General features: G+C 44.5%; 1 pseudogene; it reads left to right on the top strand.

Moving 5' to 3' along the window:
• LOC111957931 (unconventional myosin-XVIIIa-like) overlaps positions 1–6,642 on the top strand; it is a 159,684-nt pseudogene extending 153,042 nt beyond the window's left edge.
• Positions 6,643–12,227: the final 5,585 nt, after the last annotated feature.

The raw sequence follows: 12,227 nt of genomic DNA, 5'->3' as shown, positions 1-12,227 counted from the left end.
GGGGAATTGTTAGATATTACTGTTAGATATTATTGTTAGATATTACTGCACTGTCGGAACTAGAAGCACAAGCATTTCGCTACACTCGCATTAACATCTGCTAACCATGTGTATGTGACAAATAACATTTGATTTGATGCCTGGCTGGTTGTGTTGAACTCCCATAGGGAGCTGCTGTCTAGGCTGAGCTGCCTAATAAAAGCCCAAATGTTCTTAACATCAACACAGACGCTTGTAAGACTCAGGGACATCAAGGAGGAGCAGGGCTGAGGGAGCAGAAGAGGATCCATAGGAGCTAATGATGAATGTAATAGTGTGTAACAGAGATGTACAACCAATGGAGGCAGATTGTCACAGACAATTAATGTCTCCCTCCACATTCTGTGTTTGTTTGCCTCCCCTGGGCTCTCGGCACGGCTTAACTAATGGTATGGCGGTCAAGGATATAAATCGTGTGTGACACCATGTGTGAAGCGCTCGATTACAAAGGGCCCGTCGGTTTTGTTTTGGCCCCGGCCCGGGGGAGGGAAGGCCTCTGTGATCTGAATGCATCACCTCCATTTACCCACTGGCTCCTCCTTGGACAAAATGCACAAGGGGAAAGAGAAGCAAATCCTTCAAGTCGTGGACAGATCTCATTCAGCCCCCCAAAACATTTGAATCTCAACAGGATTGTACTTGTATAAATTAATAAAAAATTTGTGCTTAAGGAAATTCTCTCCTTGAATTAATGCATTTTTGACTATTTTGTATGGAGGGTTTTGACATTGATTTTGCAAAATGACAGCTAATGTAATTTTTCCCTGGTGATGTAATCAGGGTCAAGAGAAAAAAATACCAGCCTTCCCCAAAAAAGATTCTTAAAAATCTATTTAGGTTTTTCTTTTTTTGTTTCTTTAAAGCAACATCAGTGCTCTTAGTATTCCTGGGGCGGCGATAGTTCTTCAAAGCAGTATGTTGCCAGATAAGTGAACGGATAAAAGACAAATCTTAAGAGGCTGGGGAGGTGTTGACTCGCAAAGCCCAACAAAGTCACAAATAGAAGAGATTTTTCTATATATATATTTTTTTAATTATCTCGGAGGAGGAGATGAGTTAACAGCCATGGAATTGTCTGCACCGGTTAGCTAACTTTAGCTTGTTTTTTCCCAGGTCTCCTTCATTCTTTCTTTTTTTTTCTTTTTCTTTTCTTTCAGCCGCAGCTCACTCTGTCACAATAACAATTCTCACTGAAGGTCCCCACATTGTCTAATAGGCCAGGCATGGCCTGCAAAGTTAATTACAGCTTCCCTCCTAGAGAAATGCTTTTATCTCGACTCCCAACCTTCTCCTTCCCTTCTAAACACTGCCATCTTAGTGCCTAGTATTTGAAGTTATTGTACAGTTTAAAACAGAGCGGCCTAGTTTTGACCATTCTGCGATCAGGGGATGCTTTTGTATCTCTGCCTCTTAACGATTTTAATTGTAGCTACTGTATGTGCTGGTGGGTCTTGTGCTGCAGTATAAGTGCTGAAAAAGCTATTTTCTCTCTACTCCACAGCAAGATAAGAGGTTTTTATAAGCAGATGTGGAGATTTTGAACCACCCCCAATCGATGTCTCAGTTTTATTATTAAGCTGTAACAGCTTAATTTCGCAGCACCACATGAGCATTGGGCTCTGACGGCACTTAATGAGTGTCATGCTCTTTTCAACCGTGTCAAATTTCTGACAACCCTCCATTTCTCCTCATGCTTCGCAGTAGGCTGTCGACGCCATAATGATAATTTAGAGAGAAAACAGCTCAGCACCCAAGCTGTGTACCAAATCATTTTGTCAAGAGCTCAACTGCAACTTTGGGGGCTGTGGAGGGAATAGATAAGTGGGTGAGATGAAAGTGAAAATCCCTACATTTTGTGCCCATTCTCTTCACTTTCCACTTTATCCCATTCCTGGTCTCTCTCATTGTGCTCCACCTTAACTTGAGTGGCTTTGGATCAGAGTGAATGGAATTGAGTCCTCTTTGGGGGACAAACTGTGCCCCATTGCCAGCTAACCACAGGGCCACAGTGATAACACTCCTAACAGTGACAACAAGTGCGGCTGTGTGTGTTTCCTAGCGCTCCTGTGATCTAGTGCATGTGGTTTTCTATTGTCTTCTCTCCTAATTCAATTATGTGGTCCTCCTCGGTGGCCTCACTAACTTCCAATACTACAGAATCCTTCTCTCCCCCTCTCCAACTTCACTCCATCCCTCTCTCACCCCTCCCTCCATCACCTCTCCATCTTCCTCTTTATACCTTTGCTCCATCACTCTCTTTCAGCTCTTCCCCACCTCTCTTTTTCTCTACTCCTCTCTTCCACCCTCTCCTCCCACTGATGTTGTGTTTGGTCCCTCCCCTCCACACAGTGAGGGAGACTCATCTGACTCGGAGATTGAAGACTGTGTGGACGGGGTCAAGTCCTGGCTGTCCAAAAACAAGCGATCTACCAAGAACCTCTCAGATGACGGCAGCCTCAAGAGCTCCAGGTCAGTATGGCACATCTTCACCACTAAGGTCCTGTCTTCACCACTAAGGTCCTGTCTTCACCACTAAGGTCCTGTCTTCACCACTAAGGTCCTGTCTTCACCACTAAGGTCCTATCTTCACCACTAAAGTCCTATCTTCACCACTAAAGTCCTGTCTTCACCACTAAAGTCCTGTCTTCACCACTAAAGTCCTGTCTTCACCACTGCTAAACACACACGCACATTCCGCCTGCTTACAAAGCAGCCCAAACTGGTTTTAGTGTCCATCCCTATCAGGATGTTGACGTGGTCCAGCCTAGCACTTAGCTCCCAATGCAGATAAAACAATTAGACTGGAACACTTGGCTAGACATAGGGAGGTGTTATTATTACTACTGGTGTTTCCTCCAGCCTCTTTGTCTTTTATTGTCACTGCCTTGATGACAGCCGCCTCCCTGGCAGTTTTATCGACATGCCCGGTGGCCAGCTGGCATGCATACCTACACCCCTCCTCTCTCTCCCCCCTCCTCTCCCTCTCTCTCCCGTTCTCCCCTCTCCCTGAGATTAATGGATGTGTCTGACAGCTTCGATTGCCCTAGATTTGTCTCCTTACCAGAAGATGTAACTGTCCCACACCCCCACTTCAGCTGCTCACAGCTTTGAAATACTTTTAAGAGTTTTTAAATCTCTCTTAACTGTGTGTCCCCACAGACATCCTCCGTTCCTTCAGGAGAGCTCAGTTCCTTGATCTCAGTTCTGTGTGTTGGTTAAGACGGAAATACACACACATGGGAAGTGTGTGTCCAGCTCTCTTGCTGTGTGTGTCCAGCTCTCTCAACATATTTAACCACAATGAGATGCTTGACTGTAATTCTTTGTAACATTTACACACATGAAATTCAAATGAATACCCCCCTACTAAACTACTTCAAAACAGAGACTTTGATTTTGGATAAAGGAATTGATTAGAACAAGACAACACATTTTGTTTGAGGGTATTTCTCGAGTCGGTACATATCTTAAATTTGTATCTTGTGCATCTGTTTTTTTTCTGTGTTGAAGTTGTGAATCCAAATAGACATTCTCTACCCCACATTAATTTGAATCATTGTTATATCTACTTGTCTTTACTTTCTTCCTGCTACGTTCAATCTATGCTCATCTTATTCCTGTTTTAAGTATCATTCCACTCTCCTTTTTAAGTTTGTAATTCATCTATCATTCTTTCTCTCTTCCTCCTCTTCCACTTCCTCCCTTCTACTTCAACTTTTTTCTGTCCTGCCACTCCTCCCTCCCTCCCTCCTCTTTCTAGATTTGCCATAAACGTAGACGCAAAGGAAGGGAAAGAGGGTAAGGAATGGAAAGAGTTTAACAAAGAGAGCAAAGAGAAAGAGGTAGATCAGAGCAGGCCGTTGTCTGTGATGAGTTCCCTGAGCTACAGGAAGTGCTCCAACATCAATGACTCCATCGGAGGTAAAGGGGACGACAGCTCCCTCTTCAGTTCCCTCAAGAAGGAACAGGACTCCCAGGAGTCTATCACCTCCTTCCGTAAGGCCAAGCCCAAATGCTCCTCACCCCAGGATGACTCCTACTCAGTCAGCTCCAGCTCCTGGAGGAAGTCCCAGACTGGGAACGTTGATGACCGTGGCTCGGTTATCTCCCAGGCCTACACTGAAGCCACCAGCAGGGCTAGGAAGGGCATGGACAGCCGCTGGGGAGACTTCGACAAAGAGTCCACCGTGTCCTCCATGGCCCCCAGCCGGGCCTGCGTTGCCACGACGCGCTGTCGCCTGAGCCCAGAGGACGACACCAAGTCGACCATCAGCCTGTGTATGTCCAGTCCCCTGAGCCGCCGCAGCACTTCCGCACACCGTACGGACGAGTCATATGGAAGAAGTGGTCGCTTCCCAAGCAGCCCCTCTCTTAGTCGTCGTTCTGGGGGCAGGAGCCCTGGCAGCGTAAGCCGTGCTGACTCACGCATATCTGACTTCCGCAGCTGCCGCCTCAGCGAATTTGATGACATGGAGGACGGGCACAGCGTGGCCCTCACTGAGCGCTCCTCGGCCTACAGCCCCCACTCCTCCACGGGACGCAGCCTGTCCATGCCCCCGCCACCCGCCCGCTCCTACAGAGATGATAACGAGCTCCCTGACACCTCGGACATCAAGCCGGCCACCGTCAGCCACCGCAACTACCTGGACCCCGACCTGGAGAAGGCCATCAACGAGGTGCTCAACTTCAAACCCATCAAGTTCAAACGCACCAGCCTGGAAGACTCAGAGGCCGAGGCAGGGAGGAAAGAGGACGACACAGAGGACGACAGGAAGAGTGTGCTTAGCGTCAGGGGGAGAGGCGACAGGGAGGCGGACAGCGGGCGCAGCACCAGCAGTCTGAGACGCTCAGCGTCGGCCGTGGATTGTAGGAGGTCCTCCAGCAGTATGAGCAGCCGCAGCCACAGTGGAAAGAAGAGCAAAGGCAAGAAGAAGAAGAGAAGCCACAGCTCTGAGTCAGACAGCTCCGATGATGACCGCTGCAGCAAGAAGGGCAGCTCCAAGAACAAAGGCAAGAAGTCCAAAAAGACGTCCAAAAAGACGTCCAAAAAGGAGTCTTCTTCATCCTCATCCTTGGATTCAGAGTCTGACTCAGAGTCTGGCTCCAGCTCTGGTGCTTCTACCATCTCCTACAAAAGCACCAACAGCGTGAAGAGAGCCCCTGGCCGCCAGGCCCCTAGCCCAGAGGGGGAGAGGGAGGCGGGGACGCCTGCTGAGGGGCAGCCCCCTCCTAACAAGAAGGAGGAGAAGAATAGGAAGAAGAAAGTGGACAACCTGATGATGAAGTATCTGTACAGACCGGACAGTGACTGAGGCTGGCAGTAGGTGATGCCTGTTGCCTGGTGTGGAGTGTAGGAGTGTGTCCACTGCATGGTGTGGTGGTCTAACCACAGAGAGGTTGCTCAGTCAATCCTCTCCTCCTGAGTACAATATAATATAACCTAAATATCCAGTCACCTTTTGAGAGCCTAATACCACATCAGTTGTGTTATGAATGATGCATCACTTTGACTTACTTGACCTATTCCTGTTAGGGCTTCAACAGTGCATCATCATTACTGTAGAGATGTACAATTTCACTTGGTTCATCTCAAGACATTTTTGTTTTCTATTTACACTCTCAATTCCTAAATACTAATTGAGGTCCTTAATTCACGAGAGCTCATCAGAAAGCAATTTGAATTTGCATCTCTTCAATGGCAATCATTGTGACATTGCTTTGCACTGCCGTAATTCAGAGAGAGGGGGGTGGGGGAGAGATAAGCGTGTTGTGGATGCATTACAATGCCGATTAGCCTAGCAGCAGGGGCTTAGATCGGAGGAAAAGACAAAGCTGACGTGGGTGTAGCCGTAGTGCTGCTCACTAGTTCTCCACCCAAACGTCAGCCTGATTTATGGCCCCGGAAATAAGAAAATACCAGGGGTCGTCAATTAAGACGGCCACCATAGATTTCCCCTGCAGCCCCATTAAATCTGGCCGTAATTAGACCCACTGCATCGATTTACACAAGCAGCAAGTTCTTTTTAGATGCCCGATTGACAGTAATTAACACTAGGTTTGCATTATTTAAGCAGGCCTGAATGTTAAATCCCGTTCAGACTAGCAATAGCGGTAGGCTGCAGGAAGACTATCTAATGACAGAGAGAGGGTACTGAAGCCAGCCAGTGCACTGTAGGTGTGCCATTCTTCTGTTTTTGGAGAGGAAGCCAATGTGCGCATAGCAGATTCATTCAACCACAACCACAAACCAGAACCAGAATCCATCACATTCTCTCTGTGTAATAAGTTCGTTTTTTAGTTTAAAAAATGGTATACAAATGGACCTACTTTAGTTTTATAACTAAAGCTACAGTAGTATGCATCTGTGCATGTGTTTGTGTACATTTATAATGTCTAACATTACATAAAGGATAAGAACATTGGATCGATGTTTGGTAATTATCGTGCCCCACTGTGTCCCAACTATCCTCAGGAGTTGTCTTTTGATCCTTTTTCTTTCTCTCTCCTTCCAGTCCCCCTAGCCGAAGACGTTTCTGCTTGGACAAATCTGACGAAGAAGAGGAGGAAGAACAAAAAGAAGGTGGTGCGTCTCGAGGGTCCTACCGCTCCAGATATACACGTGGCAGCTACCTGAACAACAGTGACAGTGAAGACAAGCCCTCTGAGACAACGTAGTTAACACACACACCAGCTAACACACGCTGCATGTTGAGAGGGCCCCAGTGGTGCACGATTGGACACACTGTGCTGTTATCACACACGTGCACACACTCACAACTACTCTGTTCTTCTAACCCTGCAACATGGCAATGATACTATGACTGTCATTATTATTCTACTGTTACAAAACAGCTTGCATTGCTAAGGTCTAGAGAAGGTGCCATAGTACGTCAGTGTACAGTACACAACACCAATGGTTTCTCTCGCTCTCCACTGGGCCAACCCTGTCTTAATGTATTTCACCAGTCACATGTGACTGTGTGTCTCCATCTTGGATCTGGCCCCTCCAGTTGAACAGCACCTCCATTAATAATGACTTGTCTTTCTTGTCTCTGCTAGCTGCATGAGGACAGCTGCTGCTTGGCTGGAGCCATCGTCTCCRCCTTCCTAGATTTGATCATGATCATGGTTGTAACTGAGCCAAGGAACTGTAGCTATGTTCCCTGATGTTTMATCACTGCATTGGGAGACAAGAAAGAAAAAAAACAAGAAAAAAGAGGGAGAAAATAAATACCAAAAGCCTTTGTTGCAACTAGGTGTGTACACTGTGTTATTTCTTATTTGCTCGTCCTGGTAAAAAAGACCAGAGTTTATTTTTGGGAGAAGTGCTGTTGATATAAGTAGTGTCCTCTACAGCTGTGCTTAGATTCTGTCTGCAGTGCCACGCTGCGCCACACCGAACAAAGACGCTTTCATCGGCTCATCTGCTTGTTTTTTATTACTTGTTTTTGCAGGATAATAATGTTTCCTAACAGGAAGACAACAGAAGAGAGCTGCAGCACCAAACTGCTTGTGATGAAAGTTTAGTCCTTTCTCTTCTTTTTTAAATCTTTTTGTTTTGATGTTTGAAATAAAATTAGAATTTGTTTTCAAGAGTGCTGCCATCAAGAACATGATTTCCAGGAGGTTTGAGTGTAGTGTACCCTATGAAATGCTTTGTCTCATTTTATTTCAACTTGAATTGAACTAAGTACTTTGCAGAAATGCTTTTGGGGGAGGGTCTTTGGCTCAGCTGTTTTTTTTTCTCTGTCATTGTGGTTGTTCTTATGCTTTTCACTTGTTTTCTTCTCTCCATTTGATGTGCTTTGCTTTCCAAAGGGAATGATATTCAACACCATGCTTTATGGTGGTTTGCCTTTAGTTTATATCTCCTTCAACACCCACATTTTGACCATACCATACTGGATTACACATGGTGAGGATTAGGTGTCCTCAACCAGCATGTTAAATCCACCACTCTGTAAACTGGATATAATGCATTCAAATCCTTTTCAGTGTTTCTGAAGCCTATTTGTCATGTAGGATTCATCAGTATTCTGTCCTGAACCAATGCTACCCTTTATAACAGCGCAACAGTTTAACCAGGAAGATATTAAAGACCCACGCTTTTACAGTTGCTTGGTGTTACAATGAACCCTTCGGCTGTCTCTTTAGTATGTATGAATTAGCATTAATGAATTTAGCAGGCCTGCCAAAATGTGTATTATCCATCTGTACATGGCAAGTGGGGCCGAAACGATTTTGTTGATACTCTGCGTGAAGGGATAAGTTTGGTGTGATTGATTAAAGACACTCGTCTATCACATCCCCTTGTTCTCTATGCCAGGGTTTCCCGAACTCGGTCCTGCCCCTGTGCCGGGTGCATGTTTTGGTTTTTGCCCTAGCACTACACAGCGGATTCAAATAACCAAAGCTTGATGATGAGTTGGTTATTTGAATCCACTGTGTAGTGCATGGGCAAAAAACTAAACCAGGACCGAGTTTGGGAAACCCTGCTCTATGCAGTCAACGTGACTTTTAAAAGGAATTTTAAACTGTTTTATGATGTCGTTGTATGATACTCTTAAACCTGAGTCATCATAAAACACCTGGGGGAAAAAATGAAAACAAAGAAATTAGTGAACATAACATTGCTGACTGTACACATTAATATTTATATATATATATATATATATATAAGTATCTGTATTGATTCATATTAGCTTTCAAAATAGTTCATGTTTATTTTCGTTATTGAACAAAATGACCACTTGTTATAAGTAATAATTTTGCATTACAGTTTAATATATTGTAAATAAATGACGACTCCAGACTGTAATTTTCTTCTCTCTGTGGGTTTTTGTTTGATATTTTCTGCATTGGTGTTTCAGCCTCCAAGCTCCGGTCTCTCTTTTCAGACTTAAATATGCACATTAGAAAATAGTCTCGTAGTAAACATTTCTGGAGGGCATACTGTGGAAAAAAATAAATGAAAGGAAAAGATAAATTCTGTTCTCTGATGCATCCACTTTGATGTTTTCTGCAGCTTTGAGAAATGTCAACAGTATCACTGACCCTGACTCTGAGGCCTTTCAAAACAGGAACACGAGTTCATATTGACTATGACCTTTATCTTGTTTTCAAAGAAATCTGTTCCCTCTCTTATGAACATTTCATGGCAAATGGTTTTTAGTCTGAGGACAAATGGAGGGATTCACTATACAGCAAAGGAGAGACCTGGCACTATTACAGTGCTTAGACTACCATGCATTCAGTAGTGCTTTGTTCATCATCTTCAACACAACAGTTATTAGCAGGGAAACCTTGTTTACTGTGTGGGAGACGCCACAACCACCACGGTAAATGCCATCAGTTTCCCCCATTATGTTAGCATTAGACCTACTGTACGTAACTATAGGGGCAAGGCACAGCAGATAGCCGAGTACTGAACGGAACAAATGGAAGCCCATTGTACTTAATTACAATAACTGTATGTCCCAAAAGATTAAGGTTGAATCCTAGTTAGTCACTGACAATAATAGTCTCCTCCATATGTAACTAGGAGCACAGTGCAGCAGATGGCCAAGTACTGCTCCTTATGTAACTAAGAGCATAGTCCAGCAGATAGTCAAGTACAGCAGATGGCCAACTACTGCTCCTTATGTAACAAGGAGCACAGTGCAGCAGATAGTCAGGTACTGCTCCTTATGTAACTAGGAGCACAGTACAGCAGATAGTCAGGTACTGCTCCTTATGTAACTAGGAGCACAGTGCAGCAGATATGCAGGTACTGCTCCTTATGTAACTAAGAGTACAGTGCATCAACATGACCAACTACTGCTCCTTATGTAACAAGGAGCACAGTGCAGCAGATAGTCAGGTATTGCTCCTTATGTAACTAGGAGCACAGTACAGCAGATAGTCAGGTACTGCTCCTTATGTAACTAGGAGCACAGTGCAGCAGATAGTCAGGTACTGCTCCTTATGTAACTAAGAGTACAGTGCATCAAATGACCAACTACTGCTCCTTATGTAACAAGGAGCACAGTGCAGCAAGATAGTCAGGTACTGCTCCTTATGTAACTAAGAGTACAGTGCATCAAATGAACAACTACTGCTCCTTAGTAGCAAGGAGCACAGTGCAGCAGATATCAAGTACTGCTCCTTTGTAACTAGGGCACAGTGCAGCAGATAGGCAGTACTGCTCCTTATGTAATAGGAGCACAGTGCAGCAGATAGTCAGGTACTGCTCCTTATGTAACTAGGAGCACGGTGCAGCAGATTGCCTAGTACTGCTCCTTATGTAACTAGGAGCATGGTGCAGCAGATAGTCAGATACTGCTCCTTATGTACTAGGAGCACAGTGCAGCAGATAGTCAGGTACTGCTCCTTATGTAACTAGGAGCCCAGTGCAGCAGATAGTCAGGTACTGCTCCTTATGTAACTAGGAGCACGGTGCAGCAGATAGTCAGGTACTGCTATCACCCAAGAACAAAAGGGAAGAAGCCCATTGTAGCATTGCAGTACTGTATGTCCCAACAGATAACCAGTGACGGAAATAATCATCTCCCCTTTCCACTATTATCAAATATCTGACAGCCACGCCCATATTGCCAAGTGGACCTTTTAATACTGCACCTTCCAAATACCATCATTCAGAATCAATACACTTTCTCTACAACAGGGCTAATGCACTCTAGTTCATAAAGTGCACTCAATCACTGTCTCTCTCATTGTAGAGACAGTGGCTAGTTTACTGTGTTAAAAGTGTTTGCACAACATCCTACAGAGCACTAAATGTGATACAACTCTAGTAAAATGTATTGTAGTTTTCAATTCACACACTGAATTGTCTTTGAAGTGCTACAATACACAGCACACAAAGACATAACTCTCCATGGACCTACAGTTCCAGTCAAAAGTTTGGACACACCTACTCATTTTTTTTTATTTGTACTATTTTCTACATTGTAGAATAATAGTGAAGACATCAAAACTATGAAATAACACATGGAATCAAGTAGTACCACAAAAACGTTTAATAGATTTTAGATTCTTCAAAGTAGCCACCTTTGCACACTCTTGGCATTCTCTCAACCAGCTTCACCTGGAATACTTTTCAAACAGTCTTGAGGAGTTTTCCACATATGCTGAGCACTGGTTGGCTGCTTTTCCTTCACTCTGCGGTCCAACTCATCCCAAACCATCTCAATCGGGTTGAGGTCGGGTGATTGTGGAGGCCAGGTCATCTGATGCAGAACTCCATCACTCTCCTTCCTTGGTCAAATAGCCCTTACACAGCCTGGAGGTGTGTTGGGTCATTTGTCCTGTTGAAAACAATGATAGTCCCACTAAGCGCAAACCAGTGGGATGGCGTATTGCTGCAGAATGCTGTGGTAAGCCATGCTGGTTAAGTGTGCCTTAAATTCTAAATAAATCACTGACATTGTCACCAGCGGTGGGAACCACACATGTAGAGATCATCCGTTCCCCTACTCTGCCGTCTCACAAGACACCAGCAGTTGGAACCAAAAATCTCAAATTTGGACTCTTCAGCCAAAGGATGATTTCCACGGTCTAATGTCCATTGCTCGTGTTTCTTGGCCCAAGGCAAAGCTCTTCTTATTGGTGTCTTGTGTGGTTTCTTTGCAGCAGTTCAACCACGAAGCCTGATTCAAGCAGTCTTTCTGAACAGTTGATGTTGAGATGTGTCTGTTACTTGAACTCTGAAGCATTTTTTTGGGATGCAATTTCTGAGGTCTGGTAACTCTAATGAGTTAACTCAGAGTAACTCTAGGTCTTCTTTTCATGTGCGGTCCTCATGAGGAGACAGTTTCATCATAGCGTTGGTGGTTTTTGCGACTGCACTTGAAGAAAACTTTTGAAGTTCTTGAAATGTTCCGTATTGACTGACCTTCATGTCTTAAGTATGATGGACTGTCATTTCTCTTTGCTTATTTGAGCTGTTCTTGCATATATGGACCTGGTTCTTTTACCAAATAGGGCTATCTTCTGTATACCACCCTACAGCCACAACACACTGATTGCTCAGATGCATTAAGAGGAAGCAATTCCACAAATTACTTTTAACAAGGCACACCTGTTATTGAAACGCATTCCAGGTGATTACCTCATGACGCTGGTTGAGAGATTGCCAAGAGTGTACAAAGCTGTCATTAAGGCAACGGTGGCTTACTTTGAGAATATAA

Source organism: Salvelinus sp. IW2-2015, linkage group LG4p (genome assembly GCF_002910315.2).
Source record: "Salvelinus sp. IW2-2015 linkage group LG4p, ASM291031v2, whole genome shotgun sequence".
NCBI lineage: Eukaryota > Metazoa > Chordata > Actinopteri > Salmoniformes > Salmonidae > Salvelinus > Salvelinus sp. IW2-2015.
Note: the sequence above shows the minus strand (reverse complement) of the source record. Positions and strands in the feature narration are given on the sequence as shown.